Source organism: Pteropus alecto, unplaced genomic scaffold (genome assembly GCF_000325575.1).
Source record: "Pteropus alecto unplaced genomic scaffold, ASM32557v1 scaffold131, whole genome shotgun sequence".
In the NCBI taxonomy this organism is placed as follows: Eukaryota; Metazoa; Chordata; class Mammalia; order Chiroptera; family Pteropodidae; genus Pteropus; species Pteropus alecto.
In genome coordinates, this window is record NW_006434709.1 from 12,559,719 (window position 1) to 12,581,680 (window position 21,962).

The following is a 21,962-nucleotide window of genomic DNA, read 5'->3' on the forward strand; positions in this document are numbered from 1 at the left end:
TAAAAAATGCTCTTTTCTCTGAAGGACTTTGACAGTTTTATTCTCTCTGCAGGGATGCCTTTGTGTTTGAGCGAATGTGGTAAACCATTGCAGAAGCCACGCAGAAGTCAGTAATGCTTCCAGTTTTATGCAGCGAGCAGCCATATACCACATGTGATGTGGGTGCCTGTCTCCTGCTAAGAAGACTGTCTCCTGGAATGGATTTCTCATAGGGGGGTCACCTTTGGTTTTAGCATATCTGTGTCTTAAAACATATTGTCATCCATCACACTGATATATTTTGCATTTGTGTATTATTGAAATCCTATAAAATATACTTGTTTAATGAAAGATGCAAAGCATGCCTGAGATATATCCTGAAGCTAATAATAGGAGAAGATGGGACTCATGGTGTGGCCTTGCTTTGGATGGCAGCATAGATCTTACAGAGAGCTCTGGGCTTCAGATTTTATGGGGGCTTGGTAAATTGGGGAAAATTTGAGATAACCATTATTTCCCATATATACACTGTACTTTTTCACCTCTAATTCTTCCTTGTCCCTCCCCAATACTACTTCCTGTATCATATTTGCCTACAAAAACCTTTCTCTTTTGGGCTAATTCAAACAATTATTCTAGGAAACCATGTTATAATAAAAAAGTTTGAATAATATAAAACTAAAGACATTTTTCAAAAGTATGTTTCCTAAAACAATCTTTTATGTAGTTTGCTTTCATTGCTAAGTACAATGCAATAAAAGCAATTCTATGTGTTCTAGGCTATGATGCATTCCAAGTTTAATTCTCTGATAGGCAGGCTTAACTCAGAGACAAATTTTAGAATGTGGGTGGATGGATTACATAACAGTCAGATTATTTGTTGCTTTCCATTAATATTCTTTCTCTTGGCTCCAGTTTTGAAAGCAATTGAGTACTAATGACTACTGATAGCTACCCTTATTCTATGTTTCAGTTAAACAGAGCTGAGAATAGGATTAATAACTTTGTATGAAATCTGAGGAGCCTAAAACTCATGCCTGTGAAGAAGGCCAACTCTTGTTCATTGATAATTTAGTGATTAGAGTCCTTTTGTCAATCATAAAGAAGGGTTGTACCTAAGGTACAGCAACCTGTCTACATTTTTAGTTCATATTAATATAACCTTATTATATGGGTAAAGAGAATGTTTCAGTGTCTGTTGCCTGTTGCTTGAGGGTCTACATCCAGTTTATTAGAAGAGATAGTAAGCTTCCCCATCCCCCAAAACAGCAAAAAAGGAGGCTACAACACATCTCTGTTGTATATGTACCTGTCCCCCGACCCTTGTTCCACACAAAATGAAGAGCTTCAGATCACTATTGCTTCTGAACTGTTTACTCATAATGAGTTTATTATTGACAAGAACCTCTAGAATATTTTATGTTGCTGCTAATTCACATCCTTCTCTTACTTATGACAGTTGTTATTTTAGAATCCAATTATAGGAACATATACACACAAACATATACATACCCAAATTTTGTTCTCGTACGTGGTTTTATGTCAAATGCAAATTTTATAGGTATGGACTCCATGGCTTTATTCAAGCCATTTATGACTCTGTTTAACCCAACAAGGGTCCTGGTAGCTTCAGTGTATCTCTTGTCTCTTCTAAGTGACATTCATTATCAATCGGCACCCTAATCAGGATCTAAAGAGATGTTTACCCTAGAATCCAGTCTTTGACAATACTGAACTTCTACTGTGGACCAGGCATCTTGCTAGGTACTAAGCTTTCAGCAATTAAAAAGAAAAAAAAAAAGCCCATTTCTAACCTTATGAAGTCTAAAAGGATATCTAATAAGAAATAACGGTTATTGAACCAGGCACTATTTTTAGCATTTTATAAGTATTGTGTCATTTAATCCTTACAAGTAAAAACAAAACAAAATAAAACACCCTGAGGAAAGTGCTATTATTTATACAGAAGGCAACTAAAATTTAAGGATATTTAGTAGTTTGCCCAAAGCCTCTAGAAAGGGCTGGAATCAGGATTCAAACCCAGATGGTCTGTCTACAGAGGTGGCATATGTAACACTTCTGCTGTTTAAGCCATGCTGGGCCACCACCTGTGCACCACACAACTCAGAGAAGGACAGTTCAAATGGACTACAACCTGCACAGTCTCATACAGCAGCCTGAAGCCCAGACACATCACCATATATCCTTGAACTAAGATTTTTCAAATCCTGGTGTCCAAGACAAAAATAAACACAAAAATGGAAAGAGATGAAATATAAAAATTACTAGAAAGATGCAAATTATTGAAATTGACTGAAAAAAATAGAAAGTCTGAATAGACTTATAATTAGGAGATGGAATTAAATAAGTTTTAAACCTCCTACAAAGGAAAGTCCAAGTCAATGTGTCTTCACTGGTGAATTCTACAAAACATTTAAAAAAGAGTGAGTACCAACTCATCACAAACTCTTCCAAAGAATAGAAGAGGAGGAAATACTTTCCAACTGATTCTATGACACCAAAAGCACAAACATCCGAAGAGAAAATAGATAAACTGGGCATCTTTTGTCTTGCAAAGGACACCATCAAGGAAGTTAAAAGACAACACACAGAATAGAAGAAAAAACTTGCAAATTACATAACTGAGAAGAAACTAGTACACACACACACACACACACACACACACACACCCCTCAAGAATCAGAAAACAAGTAATCCAATTAAAAATGTAAAAATGGGCAAAGGGTAGACATTTCTCCAAAGAAGACATATGAACAGCCAACAGACACATGAAAAAATGTTCAATATTGTATCCACCAGAAAAATGCAAATGAAAACCACAGTGAGATATCACTTCATTTTCACTAGGATGGCTTTAATCAAAAAGACAGGCACTAACAAGTGTTAATGAGAATGCAGAGTATTTGGAACCCTCACACATGCTAGTAGGAATATAAAATAATGCCATTACTTCAGAAAACAGTCTGGTAGTTCCTCAAAAGATTAAATATGATCACCCAGAAATTCCAGTCATATATATATATATATCTACCACATTAGCCATTCTACTCCTAGGTATATACTCAAGAGAAATGAAAGCATATGTTCATACACAAACATGTACACAAATGTTTATAACCTCAGTATTCGTAATAGCCAAGAAGTGGCAACAACTCCAATGTCCATCAATGGATGAATGGATAAAATGTGGTATATCTAGATAACAGAATATTATTCATTAACCAAAAGAAATGAAATACTGATATATGCTGTAACATGGCTGAACTTTGAAAACTTTATGCTAAGTGAAAAAAGCTAGTCGCAAAGGACCACATATTGTCTGATCCCATTTATGTGAAATTCCAAGATTAGGCAAATCCATAGAGACAGAAAGTAGATTGGTGGTTGGTTAGGGCTGGAGGGATTGGAAGAAAATAAGCAGTGATTGCTACTGGGTACAGATTTCTTTCTGGGTTGATGAAAACATTCTAAAATTAAATGTGGTGATAGTTGCGCAACTCTGTGAATATACTAAAAAAAAAATAGAATTGTACACTTTAAATCAGTAAATTGGATGATATGTGAATTATATCTTAATAATATTTTAACTAAAAAATGATGGAAGCAGGAAAGAAGGGAGAGAGAGCTCTCTTTAAATATGGAATAGTAAACACAATCATTATCTCTCCCAAAGTCCCAATAAAATGGTGATAAAAGAATTTTTAAGGCATCATTTTACATAGAAGATAATATAGGAGAAGAGACCACAGCAAAGGGGCGATGTCAGCACAATTTTGGATTTTGGAAAGTAGATGCATCGTGTCACTGTGACCTAGCAAACTTGGGAAAACCAAAAACCAAGTGTGTAGGGGAAGATAAGATGAAATATTTACACTCAAGAAAGCCCTAGAAAGGCTCAGAAATTGGAGGCATCAGTTACTTCTGAAGACTGGGGTATGGGATGAGGCTGAAAATAGGAGTGTTATTGGAAAGTTTACATAAGAAGGAGTGAAACTCTCTTTCTAAACCCACAGAGCTAGGCTACACGCCCCACTCCACCCTTACTTCTGCCCCCACTCTGCTGCCTTAGCTGCGGAAAAACAAGTGGTTTCTTCTCTTTATTTTTCTTTTAATTTTTTTTTTATTTTTTCATTGAAGTATAGTTGATGTATAACATTTGTTTTGAGTGTACAATACAATGATTCGATATTTGTATATATTGTAAAATGATCACCACAATAAGTTTAGTTAACATCTGTCACCTTATGAAGTTATAATTTTTTCTTCTTATCATGAGAACTAACAGGTGGTCTCCTTTCTAGAGAAGTAGTGGGTCTCAGACTCTGGGCTCAGGACTCAGGTTCTGGGCTCAGGGACCCAAGACAATGAGGGAGAGGTGAGATGGCCAACTTAAAACAGGGGAATTGAATCACATGCTCTGTATTGAAAGATAAAGTATAAGAATCTGACAGAAAGTAAAACAAAATAGCAAAGAGATGGGAAATAAGAGAGAAAAAAAAAACAAGAACATTGGAGGATCAATCCAGGTGGTCAAACATCAGAATTACAGAAGTTCCATGGATGGGTGGGTGGAATAAGATCAGAGAAAACAGAGGAGAGACTATTATAAAAGTTATACTGCAAGAAAATTTCTCAAAACTTAAAACGATGTGTTTCTAAATTGGAAAGACCTACCAGATACCCTGCAAAATGCTCATCACTGTGAAATTTCATAACCCTAGGATTCTGGAATACAATACAGCAGTTCCTTCAAAGTTCCAAGGAAAATTCTGTCCAACATATACTTAGGAAAATCATTAGTCAAGTGTGAGGGTAGAATGTGGACCAAAAGAGGAAGTTGTGTAATCTAAAAGACTGGGATTCAACACCAGAGAGAAGGAAGCAGAATTCCCAGGATGATGGTGAAAGAGAGCCTCTAAGTGACAGCTGGACTGCAGGCCTGGACAGGAGCCATGACAGATGGGAACAGGGGTAGGAGCATCCCAAAGTTAGGAAAGGTATGTCCCCAAGGTAGAAAGGAGGTGAGGGGGAGGGAGCAGTGTGCAAGAGAAATTTCAACCTTCAGGAGTTTAGTGAGCTAAGCAAACGAAAGCAAATAAACAGAGCCAGTTAACAGCTCTAGAGGGAACAAACGTTACTATAGGAAAAGGGTAAATTTAGAGGTACATAATTGTAATTGTTGGGTCCTTCCAAGCAACCTGGTAAATAATTTTCCTCTTCTCCACCCAAATTTTGAACAGTTTGATAAATGAAACCAAGGAATTCAGATAAAGGACAAAATATCACTTTTTTTCTCTTCATGATAAAGTCTGATTTGTCTAATATAGTGTAGTTGTGAGAACAAAATAGGCTTTGAATCCCAGAATCAGGCAGACTCCCACCTGGCCAGCGAACCGCTCCAGGGAAAGCTTAATCCTTGGTAACAAAGAGTTTATAGCTAGACAGAAGGAGAAAGGGCTGATCTAAATTTACCACCCAGATTAAGCTGCCCCTTCTCTCCTAGAGACAAGTGAGTGAATAAATGAGTAACAGGGCAGAAAGAACACAGAAATATACAAGGGAAATCCCACCGTTTGGAGGGAAACATCAGCGGCTGGAACAGGCTTCTTTTCTGACATTAACAAAGTCAACATAAAGAGTGATCTCACCAGAAATACAGTAGAGCAATATAAGAAGGATTGGGAAATGCAGATATTTATGACAGTGCTGGTGGAAGCGAGCTAAATCCCCATCCTGGTAACAGAAATCGAATACATAGTGTTAAAATGAAGAGTCAAGAAATGACAGTAAAACATACTATGTGGCAATAAGAAACCAAAGAAATAGCTGAAAACAGCTCTAAGAGCTGAACATGGCAGACTTGGTGAAAAAAGTCTGGGGTGGGGAGACAGAGAGCAAGGACGCCTGCCCTCTCCATATTAAGACTTGTGTGTGATATTGTTGGACTTTTAAGACTTTGGGTTAAGTTGGATCATATAAAGTTGTCAATATTTGACAATTTATGACCTAAAATCTCTCAGCAATCCCATGTGTTCATATGGTTAGATCTAAATTTTAACAGAAATTTAATTTTAAAAAACTTTAATGAAAGGAAAAGGAATGCAATCCCCAGGGAACTTTCTATGCCCCTTTTTCTCTAATCTAGTTTGTGTGCCTCCCTGGGCCCCGTTGTACCTGTGCTGATGTACTTGTACCTGCCTGGCGTTTCCACATCTTTGCAATCATCCATGTCCCTGTCTTCTCGACGTTGGTAGTGACTACTTTGAGGGGAGGGTTTTATTTATCGGGGTGCCCGGCATAGCAGTAGGCACAGAGTAGGACTCCGGTATTTTCTAAATGACATCGCCTGTGTTAACAGATCTTGCTGGAGGCTTGGATTGGTTGCTTCCTTTCCAAGAGGTTTATATTAACCTTTTAGCAGTCGATTTTAGGATTTTATCCAAAATCACATCATGCTCACTACTTTGTAGTTTGTAGAAACTTTTATAGTCTCCCCATCTTTTTTTTAAGGAAAAAAAAAGTTTAAAAATAAAAAAACCTATTTTCCCATCCTTGGATCTCCAGCCGCTCACCATGGCCCACACCACCCACTCGAAAGTTCTCTCAGAAGCTGAGGTGTTCTGCATCTGCACCAGGAGACCCAATCTCCAGTTGGACGGAAAGTAATTGAGTGGCTCAGCTCTCAGGCTGCAGCTCAGAGGACCAGGGTACAAACTGTGCCTCTTCTCTTCCCCTAATTACATAGAACTTAAATAGCTTCATGTCCCTGAGTTTAAGACTCCTAATATCTAAATAAGATAGTGCCTAAAACATAGAGTTATTGTACAAATTAAATGAGATGATGCAGGTAAAACACTGAATTCAGGAAGCTTTCAAATGTATCATTGTTCCTACCTGACGTGGGTTTCCTCCAGCCTGGACTTCCATTTCCCTTCTATCAATGTTTGTTCTATGCTTTCCAACCCGATGATCATTCTTTCATTCTTTCTTGCCAAAAATGAAGGTGAATGGAAGTGGAGGAACTCTGATTTTTTTTTTTTTTTTTGTATTGTTGGTTCTGGCACAGGAGTTGCTCCAAGTGACAGGATCATTCTTTCCTCCACCCCTTGTGGGACTTACTCTGAACATAATTCTATGGGTTTTGTTGCCCTGAGCATTTCTTACAAGCCATGGGAATCAAAGCTTGCATACTACTACTCTCACAGGTCTTCCTTCTTATCTCTGGCTCCAAGCTCGTATTTCTATCTTTTTGTAAGTGTTCTTTTGAAATCAGAAGTCATCAGAGTTCCTGCTAGCCACCCTGGCTTTCCTAAGCATCCATCTAATTACCCCTCATTGGGTGTATTTGCATTTGCATAGTCAGAGCACCACCGTTTTCAGACCTCCCCATCCCTGTGCGTGGCCTTCTCTCTAGGTACCTATTTTGAACTCTGGAGCCCAGAGTCTATGCTTCCACAGGCCCAGCTTTCCTCCTTGGCTCTCACTGCCTCAGGAGTGCCGTGGTCACCTCTCACAAGATCCTTCTTACTCCTCCTCATCCTCTCTGGGTTAGAATTAAATCTAAAGCAGCAGTTCCGCAAGTTACTTTCTAAATAAAGGAAATAACAGCTAATCAGAAAAACCCTATTTGCATGGTGATCGTGGGGACTTAGAGCACAAACGAGTGAGCACTAGTTTGCAGTCAAAGAAGCAACTCTAGTAATGAGATTTTCTAACAGTCTGTCTAGCCAGTAAGTATTCAGGTTTGAGCCCTGAATAACCTCTTGACATCCCTTAAATCAAAATGTTTATCCAAATAGCCACTTCATCCAAGTCAAGACCATCTTGGTAATGAGAGGACAAAAGTCCTCTGTAATTACCTAGCTGGAGAGCATGAATTCTCCCTTATTCTCTCCGAGCCTGTTTCTCATCTGTAACATGGTTGAATTGGGTGACCTCAAAGGTCCTATTTGTATGAAAATTTGGGATTTTAAGTATAGACTGAGGGTTTCTCCTGGTACTAAGGTTTGACCTATTGTTAAAACAAAATATTATACTGAAGAAGCATATTAGAGCTCAAATAAAAATTTTCCAATATTAAGCAAAATGTAAACTTCCCACCTCTTTTTATGTTTTCCTTATCTTTCACATTTTCAAGTTCTCTTTCTCAGTATTCATTCCTTTGCTGTGAGACCCCGTCTGTTTTGTTTTGTTTTGTTTTATTTTTCTATCGTTCTATTCCCCCAGTAGGTGGCACTCCATTACAACTTTCAGTTACTACCGTCTGCCTGCAAAGTGCAGACAGTCCAGAAAATGAACATAAAGACAACATGGAGACCATGTATATTAAACACAGATAAATAAGAGGAACTTTATATTATGCATGCACCTAAAATAGTCATTGATTTTCAAAAATTTAAACATTTGGGGCCTATATTAAAGTATCATAATTTGAATGTTTTGATATATACATGTCGGACTGTTGTTGGAATTTGAGTGCTATCCTTCAAAATGAAGAAACTTTGAGATTATGGCTGATCCAAATGATGCTGCCACACTGCTATTTAAGATACCTTTGGAAAATCATTTTCTGGAGAATACTCCGAGGATGGGTTTCTATCTAGGCTGCAGGAGAAAAACAATTTCAGTGCCTCCTTTTTGACAATCTCTCCCCAGTAACGTCCTTTTCCTGGATAATCCTCACATTCAATAGTTGTCAGGGTCCCCCCACCCCAGCCCTCTCAGCCCTCTCCCCCCATGGAAAGGCTATTTCCAAATATCGCACACTCGGTGAAACGTGACCATCCACTTTTAATTATTTCGAAAAGAATAGAACTCAGAGACATGAAAATATTACCATATTTTCATTCCATGTATTCTGTCTCCCAGCTGGTTACCATAGTGGGGGAACATGGCCCATATTGTATATTGGTATACTGGCAAGCAAAGAAGCCAGTAATAAATGTGGCGAGAAAGGCCTCTAGCATTGGGAAACATGAGCTCTTACAAATTTGAATTTACCTTCTGAGAAAAGTAAGAATGTAAGCAAAGATTCTCACCAGCTGCAGGTCATGAAGCCCCTGCTTTAAGCCTGGCAGCCAGTTAGGAACTCTAGTCTTACCCATACAGGTCTTACTAGGATTAGTCTTGCGGCCCTTAGTTCAGATGCAGGGCCTGGGACAAGACTGGCTACCTGATACCTGTGGAGCTAGAACTATTCCTCAACCCTTACCCGAATGCATTCCTGATCCCCTATTGGAAGGGAAGCCCTAAGTTTTGGATTACTCTAAAACCACTGGGCTGAGTTAACCCTGGAGATCAGTTGCACGATCCCAGACTTCCAGTTACATCAGCAATTAAATCTCCTAATCGCTTAATCCAGTTTGAGTTGGGTTTACTTCCTCCTTCAGCGCCCTCTAGTGGTCAAAGCCTCACTCACCACACAAATTAGTAGTTCGGAAGCTCTGCTGGTTTTATTATCCCAATTTAGGGCCAGCCTAAGGATAAAACAATACAGGTTTCAGTCAAGTGATGGAAAAATTATGCCATCTAGACATCAAGCGCAGGTTCCTTGGGCAAGACCTCACCGACTCTGAATGACTTCCACTTTAACCTTCAGTATGTTTTCTCCACAGTCTAAAATCTTCTGCCATGGGAACTTGCAAGCTAGGATGACAACAATTCTATCAACAGTCTATATTTCTAGAGTACCATTTAAGTTTTTCTTTTTCTTAATATTTATTAAGTATTTACTATGTGCTAAGTATTTACTATGCTATCCCTGTTATAATCACTTTTCTTATATTAACTTATTTAATCCTTATAACAACCCTATGGGGTTGATATGATTAATATCCCTACTTTTTAAAAGAAAAGATTGCCATACATCATCTCATAAGCCACAAGCCATAGAGAATAACAAATATTCATCTTTCAGATTCATCCACACAAGTTTGTGAATCAAATGAGCTGCTGACACCATTAGGAGGCATCAGGCTTATGGCAATGGCTCAGGCAGGTCTTATTATAGGAGCTACAGAGCCCGAGGAGAGGTATTTGGTCTGTCAGGGACACTATCACCAAACTTCCCTCAGAAACTTCAAAACAAGATTTTTGGGATGTTAATCAGTAACACATGGTTAAGGGTCAGCTTCCAAACAGACTCAGGAATACAGAAGAGAGGGAATCTAGGAATGCATATGACATCTGAGATGTGCCGACATTGTGGTCTTCGAACAGAGAGACAAATTGTCCCAGTTCGCCTGGGACTGGGGGATTTCCCAGCATGTGAAACTTTCAGTGGAAATATCAGGAAGTTTCTGGGAAAAGTGGAAGGGGTTACTCTATATTCCAAAGAAATTCAGTCCTATTTTGACCTACCAGAGACTCCAGGGGGCTCCTGCTTCATCTCAAAGTTCACAAGACTCCTGATTTCACTGGCTTCCATTTCCCTTTAACACTCAAGGAGGGGTGGGATATACGTATCAAGCTCTATGTCACCTTCTGGGGGCTTTCCAAGTTGGTTTTAGTACAAAGGAAGGAAAGTCCTGCTTCATGTAAACAGTAATAAACTTGTGGAACTTATTACCCCCCAAAATAGAATCCGCAGGAAACTTTTTTTAAGTTTATTGGGGAAACATCGGTTAATACAATTATATAATTTTCAGATGTACATTATAATTTGACATCTATATATGCTATTGTGGATTTACCACCCAGAGTCCAGTTTCCTTCAGCTACCATATATTTGATCCCCTTTACCCACTTCACCCTCCCCCAACCTCCCTATATTTGACCCCCTTTACCCTGTCCACCTCTTCCCTCTTTCCCCACCCTCTGGTAACCACTAATCCATTGCCCATGTCCCCGAGTCTCTGGTTGTCCTGTTTATTTGTTGCTTTTAGGTTTATATCCCACATATAAGTGATATCATGTGATTTTCAACTTTTTCAGTCTGGCTTATTTCGCTTAGCATGGGAAATTTTTTTTTTTAAAGTTTGAATGTTAAAACATTCAGAACATGCTACCCAAAAGATGGCACTTTGACATAGTGACTATTTTGAGTTAAAGGCACTTGAAAAGTAGTAGATGCAAAAAAGGCACTCTGATGAAATTCCCATGTGAAAGGCGCCCTTCCTGTACCAGGAGGAATAAACATTTTTATCACCAGAGACATGAAGTCAAGGCTGAGAGAAATCTGTAAAAACAGACTGTTAAAATAACTCTTATCTTCCTTTAGTCTTCTTGCCCATATATTTTAGTTATTTTTCCATAATTTACACTCTGTTCAACTGAGTATATAAGCAGCTAGGCCTAGTCACTTCTTTGAATCTTCATTTTCTTGTGAGAGCTCCAACATAAATATAAATAAAATTCTTATTTTTTCTCCTATTAATTTATGTCAGTCCCAGCTGGAGAACCTAGAAGAGTAGAGGAAAACTTTACCTTCCCTACAGATGAACTAATAAAATTCAGATCTCTACAAAATTGGGAACATTAGCTGGGTAGGAAAGGAAGTGATGTCACCTTATGAATGTCCCTCAGGACTCTGTTAGCCAATAAAATGGTAGCCCAGGGAGACCATGAGTCTGAGTCAGTGTAGCATTTCTTATATACAGCAATTCTTATGGGTGTTTTGGGGAGAAAACAATGAACACATAACCTTGGAAAAAATAAATACCTAACTGAAAGAATTTTTTAAAAGAACAATTTGATATAGCCAAGTGGTTTTATGCATCCTTTCTTCCATTTTGCCAAGTTTAAAATACTCACAAGAACCAAGAGGTAAGATAATTCCAGTCCCTGATTTTCTTATCTCCTTCTTGTACCTTAACTTGTTAGACTGCAAATGACAAGCCTTCATGAGTTTGGGTAGGCACATAAAATACTGTAGGAGGAGGGCCCTGCCAAGGATTTGTCTCCTGGAGAATAGGCCCTGGTTGTGTAGTACACCCTACTACCCAAGCCCCACCTAGCTGCAGTTTCAGACTATTGTCTGAGCATTTCCGGCTTGCTGTACTCAAATCCATCTTCTAACTCTTGACTTTTGGCTCTGAACTCTGCATTTAGTCCCTGCCTTTAGCCATTGTAGACCAGGTGTTTAAACATTTTCTTCTATCACCAAGAGTTTAGCTACACACTTTGTCTGGCTTGTCCTTCAGATTCCTGGGGTCTTCCATGGGATCTGATAGGAAATGACGGCCCAAACCCTAACCCCCTCACAACCTAATTCATTCCTCAGTTACTTAGTTGGGCAATATCGACCTCTCCTACAGGGAGTCAGGCCTGAGACTCAGGTGATCTAGAAACTGATACTAACTGTTCAACCTCTTGGGACTCAATATTGCCAGATTAAAATAAGAGTAACCCCTGCCCTTACCCACCTCTTAGGGTGTTTGGACAACTCAGAACAATTTTTTAAACCCACAAGGAAGACTATTATGATCCTAAGAACCTCCTTCTACACAACATTGCCCTTGACACAACATTGCCCTTGACCGTGTTTATAGATAGGCCCTATGATTTTCAACTTAAAAAGGAAAACAGATGTATAATGTCAGGTGGTAACTGGATGATCAGGGAGATCACTTTGTAAATTATGTGGATGTCTGACCACTGTGCTATATACCTAAAACTAATATAAAATAATGTTGGATATCAACCGTAATTTTTTTTTAAAAAAGGGATCTGATAAAGTTTGAAAGAAAGAAAGAGAGAGAGAGAGAGAGAGAGAGAGAGAGAGAGAGAGAGAGAGAGAGAGAGAGAGAGAGAGAGAGAGAGAGAGAGAGAGAGAGAGAGAGAGAGAGAGAGAGAGAGAGAGAGAGAAAGAAAGAAAGAAAGAAAGAAAGAAAGACATAGAGAGAGAGAGAAAGAAAGAAAAGAAGAAGAAAAACAGACAGTGCTGACCCAGAGAAGCAAAACAATGAGAAGGATTTAGGTAAATACTTTCAGCTCTTAAAAAGAAAGGTGCTGTTTAAAACTGATTCCCAGACTTGATTTAGATTCACATCTCCAGCCTAGAACCAATCAGCAGTACAGCATTTGGAAACCTCCAATGAATCCCATTTGGTATAATAAAATGATAACCATCATTATTACTCCAAGAGAAAAGACACAGTAGGAGACATCACTGCCTAGAAAATTGCTAAATGGGATTAATAGAAATGATCCAGGCAATTCCAGCTTTCCAGTATCGATGATACATCTCTTTCTCAGCACTTTCTCCAAAAGTATTTGAGTCAGCCCTTTGGTATCCTAGATGTCTGGTTTTATACTAGTACTCAGATTTCCAGGTTCAGAAATATGCTTCCTGGTGGGAAGGGGCCTCATCCAAGCAATGAGACGAGCTTTCTGATTAAACACCCTTTATATCCTTCAGTGCCTCTTTCATTTGCTCTGTCTCCATTGTATTTCTCTGGGATAAAAATTCAATCAATCTTTTTAAAAAATAAAACACATCCACTTAACCCTGCCTCAAAGAAACTTCCACTGCCCTGTTGTTTTAAAAAATAGCCACGTCATCTACTAATGAACGCTGAACAGCAGAGATTTAACAGAGGAAAGCTCTCCCCACTGCTGCTTGTCCATTAAACACATGCAAATCTGTGATGATCTTGGCTTTCCTTGTGCCCGATGACTAATTGAGTTTGAGACAGTGGCTGTCAAATGCTGGAAAAAGAATGATTTATGCCAAGGATATTTTTGGTCTCTGATATACCCAGCTTCAGAGGGAATAAAAGAAGTTGTTACTGTAACAGGAGAATGACAATAGGCAGTATCTAACAATGGAATTACCCTCCTACAACTAGCCAGTCCATTAACTGAGTACATCAAGTTTCCATCTTTGCTTTCATCCTCTGCTCCCAGGCAGGAGATGCTGCAAATTTTTATTTGCATTTATTCCAGCTGCAACAGTTATTCCATTCTCAATTATCCTTCCCTGAGATCTTATTGAAGCTGCCACTGGGAACCATGGAAATAAGTGATAGCCTCAGTAAAGAACCAGCTGTCGAGCCTAGCCCACCGTTCAGATGATGTATGCTCCAGCCAGGCCCCTCTCTCAGAAACAGCAACTCAAAAATATTCCAGTTATCCACAGAGGAAACTCATTTCCTGCCAATAATCTGATTATCATTCTCTCACTTGGGACTGTAAACTAGGTTTATAATACTGCCCTTGTGGGAGAAAAAAAAAGATTGGAGGCATTGCAGAGAGGGAAGATGAAACTGATTTTTAATTGTTTTAACATACACAGGTGCACAAATCAGAACCAAAAAACGTCAATCTGAGCTTTAAAAATACCAATAACATTTGAATGCTGAATTCTGGTAACTACATATTTGCTTGTTTTACCACAGGGATAATTTTAATCAACTAGCCAGATCTGAATGACTGGCATGAATTATAATGCTAAGAAACTTCTGACTTTTTGTGACACTGGTCACTGGATCTTCTGCTGCCCCTGGGAGTTGTCTCTCAGGGACCCAAGAATAGTATCACCATTTCCCATCTGCAATCTCCTCTAAGCTCTACTGCTCTTATGCCATCAGTCCAGCTCCAGGTAACACTGACAGAGTACCCTCTAGCCAGTCCACTCTACAGCTCCTCAGATCGGCCCTGAGGACATACCTCACTCCACTTCCCACCCCAGCTGTTGCTCATAGCCTCAAACACTGACTGACTCTTACAAGGTTTTTCTGAAAACATGTTAGCTGGGTCTTCGGTGATATGCATGGAAATGAAAGCAAAACGTCTCCAATGGTTTAGATACCCAAGAGACAAATTCAAAGGACAGATATTCACGCCTAAGAGTGACAGAGGGAAATAGTTTTCATCTCACTTCCCTCCTTTTTCATGTTCTATCCTCCAGTCCCCCATCAAGTGTCCAGTGCCTTCCAGCTGCCTCCACAGCTCTGCAATCCCTCTCAATATTGTTTGCTTCCCTATGAAGGGCCTCATTCTTTTCTCTTTCCCCAACGACTCTGCTCAGAACATCCATCCACAAGAATCATGCAGTGATTGAGCTATGACTCTCAGCTACAAAAGACAAGAAACTCAACTCAACATTTAAACAACAAAGAGAATTTACATAGATGGGAAGTTCAAGGGCAAACTAACTCCAGGAATAGATCGGTCCAGTGGTCTAGACAATGTCTTCCGAAATCTATTGCTATTTCTAAGCTCTGCCCTTTTGCTCTGGGCTTCATTTTAAGGTGCTATCTCCCTATGTGACCACAAAGAGGACCACCAGCAGCCTTAGTTTTACCTCAGCCTTACAGATAGGGAGGGGTCCTAATAATGCCAATAAAAAAACCCAGATGGGCTCTGATTAGCCTAGCTTATTCATGTATCATCCCCGAACCTTTTATTATGGTTGGGTGTATTGTAGAGGTAGGAAAGAGATAGAAGTGAGGAAGAGTGTGAGGATATAGATTGTTGTCTTGCTCCTCCTGGCTCTTGCACTACTGTCTGCCTCTCCCAATTTGGATATGAGTTTAGTGACCCCAAAGGCTGGATGTGACATGGTCTAACACCTCAATACCACCACCAAATTTCTATTTCTCAAAATGAGGCACATGAATGGCCCAGGTGCTTATTAAAATGCAGATGCCCGGGCTCTACCTCAGATCTATTGAATCAGAATTGAGAGAGAGTGGGACTTGAGAATCTCTAATTTAACAAAGGCCCTGGTGATTCTTAAGTACTCTGAAGTTTCAGACCCACTGCCCAGACCTTGTAAGCTGGGAAATTTCCACCACACCAGGCATTTGATCGCTTCCCTCCCCTGAGGCGGGTTATTCACTCATCTACCATGGTGCTAGAACTCAGCAACATCCCGACTGCAGACTGCCTGAGTGCAAGGCAAATCTGATAAGCATGCCCAGAGGGCGCTAAGAACAGACTTGGAGATAAAGGTCCAAAACTGGTGTTAGAAAAAGGAAATCTAGAATGAATATAGAAAACTAAAGGGCAGTCATAAAGGGGATTGGAGCTGGAAAAACAAAAAGCAAGCTATGGAAGACCTGCATGGCCAAAACTAAAGGAAGTCTGGCTGAATTCCAGATATAAAGAACGAAGCCTGGCTCGATTCTGTTTTGTCTTTTTTAACTTGTTCTGCTTGGGTATTTATGTATTAGTAGCTTATGTTTTCAGGAGCAGAACAAATCTGTTGGAGAGATGACAGGAAAGCAGCAGACACAGGTAGAAAGAATCGCTTTCTCCTTTCCTTCTCCTCCAAAGTGCAAGCTGCACCATAATTCCCTGGGAAGATACCATCTTTGGGGATAGTTCTTCCCTCATCCTCAAGCTGCACAGTAGGCCCAAGAGGTGGACAACACCCAGAACGCCATGCAAGAACACTGGGACCTGCGTTCTGCTATCTAAACCAGCAAATGCTAAGTCTCCTCCGGGAACATTTGAAACAGCAGAACGTCTTAAAAAGAAATGCGTTTCTCTTTCTGAAGGCTAAACAGCAGTCAGATGGAACCTAGTCACTCCTTCTTCCTCTGTCACATAAAGGATGTGGCTAAGAGAGTGGGCTTTGGTGTCAGACAGACCTGGGGTAAATCCTGGCCCTGTTGCTCACACACTGGGCCAGTTAGGTCCCTTTCAAGGCTAGAGATTTGTAACTGTTCTCATTTGTGCTGGAGATAATAATGACAGTGTCTGCCGCATTAAGATCATTACAAAGATTCAATGAAGAAATGGCTGGCAGTCCTTAGCCTTGGGCTTCATTCACATATATTTGTATTTTTCTTATAATTTTTATTATATGCCACAGGCCTCTAACAAGGCCCTTTCAAATTCACATAGCAGATAGAACTCAAAACCTTCCTAGATGGCCAGAAGTTATTGAATTGAAGGACTATCAGAAAAGACAGGACCCTGTGAGAGCTGAAATCCAGAAACTCACATTTGTAGTATAAGTTACGGAGAGCATAGATTTGAAAGAGACTTGGGTACCTTTCATGCCAGTTTATAAATAATTCGGAGAGAGAAAGGGTTTCTTGTTTTATTGAAACTTGTAACAAAGTAAAAAAAAAAAAGCAGAAATCAACCAATGTTCCTCATAAATGAAAAAAAAAAAAAAATACATACAGGATTCCAGGATAAATCCTGGAAGAAATACAGCCAGGAATCAAAAAAGGTTTCTGAACAGGTACTCGTACTTTCTTACTGGGGACATGCCTTCTCCAATTTCATCAGGTCTGCTCTCCACTTGGCCCCGAGCCCACTCCTGTACTTCTCCCTGTTCTGCCAATCTCCTTTGCCTCTGGCTTCTGGTTCTGAAATTTCAATGTGCCTCAGAATCACCTGGAGAGCTTGTTAAGGCAACAATTTCTAGGTCCACCCACAGAGTTCCTGAGTCAGGGGATCAGGGGTGAGGCCCGAGAACTTTCACAAGTTTCCAGAGATGCTGCTGCTGCTGCTGCTGCTGCTGCTGGTGTGCTCACGTTGAATAACACTGGCCTAACCCCATCTTTTGAGTTAATCTCTTTACATCTCAGGTACCTCATCTATATATTGGAGATACGAACATTCACCTAACGGAATTCTTGTGAGAATTAGGTTACTCTTCATAAAGTACTAGGAACTCTTTCTGGAGTTTAGGAAGCCCTCAATAAATGTGGGCCAGATAAGCCATTATCCAGAGAGGATGCTGCAATAAGGATGCACTCTGCTAAAAAAAAAACAAAAAAAAAAAACAAAAAAAAAACACCTCCACACTTGCTTTATAGAACTCAAGTGGTCCCTCAAAACCAGTCCTCTTTTCCTCCTTGTCCTCATCACCACGTCCTTTCAAGCTGTATTCAAAATAACACCTAAAAGTTATTGGGTACCCAGTGTGTGCTAAGAATCCAAAGCAATTTACATGAATTCTTTCTGTCACTTTCACAACAATCCTGTATGATGGAGACTATCATCCCATTTTTGCGGATAAGGAAGATGAGACTGCAAGAGTACCTAAATACCTTAAGTATCTTGCTCTATGTCTCACAACCTATAAGTGGCAAAACTGGGATTTAAACATCCTAAGCCCATTGACTGCAGAGCCTATGCCCTTCACCACTCCAGATATAGCAAATAGGTTTCATTAGCCAGTCATCTCATCTGCTAACAGCTAGCTGCCTGAGGCACAGGATTCTGAGACTTAAATATCCTGGCTTAAGGGGAAAGATTGCTGGAATTGATTAGAAATGTCTAGTTGCCAGGCAAGCTAGAGAAGTGGGTGTCAAAACGTAGACCAGATATTTGCTGCCCCTGCACTTTGCTATGGCAACACAGATGGTGGTAAAGGTTTCCTAATTTTATTGGAGATTATATTTAAATACACACAAATCAGGTGAATGCTCTCAGGAGTTGCTAATGATTTCAGATCTGTAATCCAGCTCCCCTGATCACTATAATTTAATTCGCATGGTATTTCAGTGCACACCAATGAAGGCAAATAGTTGTGTGACTAAGCCACATCTGTAGATGATCCCAATTTATTTTTCTATGGTTTTACAGTTCTAGCAGTGATACGGCATTTTAACATTGTCAGTAGACTATCTGACATGATGGATAGATATTCTAGCAAGCTTCTGGACAGTATGCAAGGATTTAAAGTGGAAGGAAACATTCCATCTTCAGGTAAAACTTGAAAACAACAAAGCTTTAACTTTCTGAAGCTGACTCCTAATTATGTGAAGGTATTTTCCAGTTTCCTTAAGCCCATGGTTCTCAGACTTCCAGGCATGGCGAAATTGGCATTAGGAAGTTTGTTTTAAAAGCAGGTTTGCAATTTCCAGCCAGGGAGATTCTAATCCAGACTGTCAGGGACGGAGCTGGACAATCTGCACTTTATACAGATGCTACAAGGTCTTAGGACCACACCCGGGAATCCCAACCTTAAGCAGTGCTCTAGAACAGCAGTTTCCCCTGTTTTTGAACATGAGGAAACACGTTCTACTCAGAACATTTCTCAGATGTCATTTGATAGCAGCTGAGAAAACACAGGATGGCAAAATATTGCAATTCATTTTGCAATGATTATAGATAAATATGTGTTTTATTAACCGCAATAATGTTCATACAGATATTTGAGAAAGAGTAGAAATTCTGTGTAAGAGATAGTGTTTAATTCATCTATATGTAATGTTCACTGCACATATAGATTTAAAAGCTTTTGCAGAATACTCTGCAAACCTTTTATCTACCCCTCCCACAATCATGCCTACCCACCCTGCCCACAGAGGTCCACAGGCCAAGGTGGAGAAACCACTAACTACAGTGTTGACTCCTACCCACTCTTTAGCAGGATTGTCCCTTGGTAGGTAGATTGGCCATCGCTCACCTGAGGTGGGGCGAGAGAGTCACATTCATTGAGCACTTATATGACAGAAGTGGAATGCATATTAGCTGCTTTACATACATATTTTCATTTAAAAGCAGAAGTCCAATTCCTTCCTCCATCATCTGCACCAACAGAGTAGAAATAAAAATTTGATTAATAAATTCTCATTTTACTATAAAATCAGATATCTCCATCTCTTATATCTCCATTCTAGTTTTTATGCTTTATGTGGCTAAAACCCATCTTTGTAAACATTACTGAATCAAAAAAAGGTGTTGGGCATCTACTGTGAGCAAAGCACTGTGTTGAGTACTACACAGCTTGGATTGGGGGGGATCATTTGATGAACTATATAAATGTCTAACCAATGTACTGTATACTTGAAACTAATTTAAATAAATAAATTTTTTTTTAGAAAGTTTGGGTTCAATATAGGTGATTCTTATCATGAAAGAGATAATCATTTGGATTTTTTTGGTAGGCCCCTATTATGTTTGCCAAATTCAAAACTCTTCTCAACTTTAGAAACTGAGAAACAGGGAGACAGGATTGTCTTTCCTTAACAAAGAGTTACTGGATTCTAACAGATGTGGCTTAAATAATATTATGATTTCAAATGCTTTTTGCTTAAGCTCACGTTCAAATTAGCTTGGGCTCCCTGAGAAATCCCCGAGTAGATAGTGGAAGATACTGGTCTAGAATTCAAAATTCACAGGGAAAATCTATAAAGCACATGTGGCTATTAAAAAGCAATGAACGTATGTAAAAGACAAAGACACCACAATTATCAATAACCAGGAGGTGTTTTCCCAGCGACCCAGTCCTGCCTAGCCCTGAAGGACTGGCTTGACATTACTATACGTTTGTTTGATATTGTCATAAGGGGTAGCACTAAGGCCTTGGACTGTGGTAAAAGCCCAAACTTAATAACACAAGGACAAAAGCACTCAGAAAGCTGGCTTAATCAACTCAGTTCTGATCGTTTCTAGCTAGGCTATGCTCGGATTTAAAACCATCAGGCTCATAGATGATTGAGCTGTAGTTCATTAAGAAATGCTTGGAGGGTGATGAGAAAGGAGAAAATGAGAACTGCTTCATTGGGAGAATTTTTTTTAAAATGCTATTTGTCTTCCTGACACCAAGGAGAAGCACAAGGAGATTCAGCGGCTGCATTTAGTTTGTAATAACCTTTCACCTCTGTTGATCTCTGACCTGGCTGTTTCAATCACACAGACACATACATGGAAGCTCAACAAGATGTTTTAGGAGACAGTTTTGCATTGTAGCACAGTGGGAGGGAAAGGAGTTAAGAAGAAAATCTCCTCAGCAAGACAAATTGTCTCTGTGCTTTAGCTGACAAAGGGTTAACAGGACATCAAGTCCAGTTTCCTGCTCAGCAGTTTAATTGCTGCAGGCCAGGGAAACATTTGAGGGAGAGAGGGCTGTTACTGGGAACCTCATTTTTCAAAGACCTGTCAGAAAGCTAGTCCATTGAATGGGTTTGATACAGAAACCAGAAACTGGGTCTGTTTCCCAAATTTGAACAACTTGGACCCTATTGACTTGTCCCTTAGCAGGAATTCTCTAGTTGTTGGCTACCATGGTCCTTTTATCTGTTAATAGATTGTTTCCTAGAAGAGTCATACCAGAGAGAGAGAGAGAAAGAGAGATAGAGACAGAGAGAGACAGAGAGAGACAGAAAGAGAGAGAGAGAGAAAGTGTGTGTGTGTGTGTGTGTGTGTGTGTGTGCGCGTGTGTGTGATTTTAAAGCAGTGTTCCCGAAACTGAGCATGTTTCAGAATCGCCTGGAGGGCTTGTTGAAACAGATTGCTAGGCCCACTGTCAGAGTTATTGCAATAGATCTGGGTGGAGCCCAGAAATTTTCATTTCTAACAATAACTAGGTGATGCTGCTGCTGGTGGTCTTAAGACCGCTGTGTAAGAACCACTGTTTTAAAATATACTTTCCACTGTTTTCTGCCTTAATAATTACACTCACATGCACACACACACACGCTCACACACATGAACATATACACACACACCAACATAATAAATGTTACATATTATGTTATAAAATGTCTATTATTATTATTAATTTCTACTTTGAGCAATTGTGAGCCAGTGTTATTAATCTTTCAAGGTAGGTGTTATTGCCCATTTTACCAAATAAAGCCTGATCCAGCCCAAATCTCACTCCTAAACTCATGTTCTTCACTACTTTAATATTCTCTTAACAAGTAACAAAACATGAGTCAAAATTAACCAATCTATAAGTATTTTTAATTAATGTCTTTTTTATATTCTAATAGAAGATATACTCGTACTCTAAGTGGAAGTATAAACTTTCTTTTTCCTTATGTCACTTAGAGCCAAAATATCCAAGGAACATTGCAAAATCAACCAGCCAACAAATGTGTACTGAGTTCTTCTTAGATGCTTTAAGACCACAGGACAAGCCAGCTTCCTGATCTAATGCATCTGAAATAATTAGGATATAGACTGAGTACTGTAATGTTAAATATGAGTGCGTAAGATTTTTCTTTTTTTGCCTTGACAAATACTAGCAAGTGCAAAGGATAATGTGGCACCAAAACAATGTCTTGGAGCAGAGGTTCTCAAGCTTTACCCAGCACAGTCTGCTGGAG

General features: G+C 39.5%; 1 long non-coding RNA gene across 2 annotated transcripts in view; it reads right to left on the minus strand.

Annotated features, from left to right (window-relative positions):
• LOC112477890 overlaps window positions 1-21,962 on the minus strand; it is a 76,333-nt gene that overhangs the window by 8,763 nt on the left and 45,608 nt on the right. Inside the window, exon 5 of one of the 2 annotated variants that reach the window (XR_003045617.1) lies at window positions 19,316-19,437. The exons of the other annotated variant lie outside the window; for it this stretch is intronic. This is a non-coding gene — a long non-coding RNA (uncharacterized LOC112477890). The remainder of the gene's footprint in view (window positions 1-19,315; window positions 19,438-21,962) is intronic. 2 annotated transcript variants of the gene reach the window in all.